Source organism: Leucopleurus acutus, assembly GCF_964270905.1.
Source record: "Leucopleurus acutus genome assembly, chromosome: X".
Classification (NCBI taxonomy): Eukaryota; Metazoa; Chordata; class Mammalia; order Artiodactyla; family Delphinidae; genus Leucopleurus; species Leucopleurus acutus.
This window is the reverse complement of record NC_139148.1, coordinates 1,860,792-1,863,249: the sequence shown is the minus strand read 5'-3', so window position 1 is coordinate 1,863,249 and position 2,458 is coordinate 1,860,792.

Genomic DNA, 2,458 nt, shown 5'->3' with positions numbered 1-2,458 from the left:
AACCCCGGGAGCACACCCTGGACTCCACGGCCGCTGCTTCCGAAGTTAGAACAAAGCCTCCTTTGGGTTCACAGCCGGGGCCGGAGAGTCAGGGCTCTAAAAGGATTTGTCCCGGGGCACGGTGGCCCCCTCCGGCTTGGGTTCGAGGCCCACTGTCGACCTTGACCTGTGCTCGTTGACGAAAGGAAGCAATGCAGACACGGGAAGCAGGTGTCGGCCTCTCTGGGGGACTTCCTTTCATGTTTACAGGATGCTATATGCGCTTGCCTTCCGTTTCACAGGACTTGGGCGCAAATTACAAATTCTGCGTTGCTGGTACCATCCTGATGCTCGAACGGGCGTCTGTAGGATATCTAAGGAGCATTCACTGCAAAGGAGCTGTAGAGGTTCACAGTGCCTTGCTACCCCCGCGGAAGATGCATTACCTAGTTAACCCGCTGCCGTTTTAACATGATAGAACGTTCTAGAATGCGTGTCCGTCTTTCCGTTACTCCTCTGTCACTTCAGAACTGCCGTGTGCCCGACGGGGGCTGACAACCAGAGGGCTTGCTTGTTTGCATCTCACGTACAAGTGTCCTACAGTACAGCTCCCATTTTATAGGAGAGGACGCTTTCTCCCTGGAACTCACTTTTTATATAGTGTTTTTTATATATATATATATATTTTTCTTTCTAATCAGACGATGAGAGTAGAAAGAGAAAGACGTCCTTTCTGTCTCATTAAAAATAATAAATTATTGGTCTTTACAAGGTTTGTATACATTAGAGCAGGCACGGAAATGCAATTAAAACCAGTTTCCTTCCCGACTTCCTTCAAATTCATAAACCACTGTTATATTACCTTTCCCAGCGACCCTCCGGTAGGGGATGCTGAGATATTGGATTTCCCTGTTGATAATAAAATGTATCCGGAGAGAGCCGTGCGGGACCGGGGAGACGACAGGAGAGGGAGGACAGAGCGAAGTTGTGACCGCACGGAATAAACCCAGAGCCTTCCAGAGGAGCCCAGAAATATCTTTCCTCCTGTCAATTTGTGTCCTCGAAAAATAGATCTGTTACTTCCACGACTGCTTTGCTGTATTTTTAAGGTCAAAATAATGTACATTGGATAATAAAATAATATTTTCCAAAGAACCAGGCAGTCATGACAGTGATATTTTCAAGGGCAAAAGCCACTTCAAGTGAGTCTGCGCTTAGATCAGATTGGTTGAAAAACTGCTTTTATCCACCACGTTGGAATTATTCTCTTCTCTGTGAGTATTTCACCAGCAAGGAAACTAAGTCCAAGGTGGCAGCTCCAGCCGAGTCTCTGACAGGAAGGTAAGGTGGGACCAGCTCCAGTGTGAATCAGGATTACTTGAGACTGAAGAAAGAGCGCCACAGCAGTCCTGCAGCCAGTTTTCTTTAGGGAGGAGACATCTCGGGTGCCTATAGCAGTATTCCTCAAATATGCACTCTTTGGCTTCCCGCGAGAGGAAGGAAAAAAGCAAATGCAAGATAAATATTGGGGAAGCATGTGACTTTTGTCCGTGCTGCCAATCTGGAAAGAGTGGCAGTCACTGAAGGGAAAGAGAGCTTGGCTTTTCAAGACTGTGGGAAGCACAGACACTGTCTCGCTCATGAATCCATTTATTTGCTTAAGGGTAACTACACAGCCCCTTGGGGTGTGCCAGGTACCGGGATGGGCATCAGGGTACCCTGATGTGTAGGAAACACATCCTGCTTGAAGAGTTCATCCTCCATAGACAAACCCTTCATCCAGGACAGGGTTTCTCAACACTAGCACTACAGACATTTGGGGCTGGATCATTTTCTGGGGTGAGGGCTGGCCTGTGCACTGTAGCGTTTTTAATGGCATCTGTAGGCTGTATCTACGAGATGCCACTAGCATCCTCCCCTCCAGCGCTGACAATCAAAGAATGGCTCCGGATATTTTCAATGTCCCCTCATCACCCTTAGTTGAGAACCACCACCGTAGATCTAGATACAATTTGATAGATAGATAGATAGGAAGAAAATAGGTAGATGATATGATAAATAAGACAGATGAATGATAGATGAGATAAATAGGTGTGTGGATGGATGGATAGATGATTGATAGCTATGTACATAAATATAGATGATATGATTGATAGGTAGACAATAGATGATAGATAAGATACATGAGATAGATGATAGAGATAAGTAGATGATATATATGTGGATGAATGGATGGAGATGATTGATACATAAATATATAGTAGATAGATAATAGCTAGATGATGAAGATAGATTGTAGACAGATACATGACATACATGATACATAGATGATGATAGGTAGATAGGTGACTGATAGATACATCAGTAGATAGTAGATAGATAATAGCTAGATGATGATGGTGGTGACGATAGATTAGATAGATGATAGATATATAGATAGGGAAGGTAGATGACAAATGGATGGATGGATAGGCGCGTG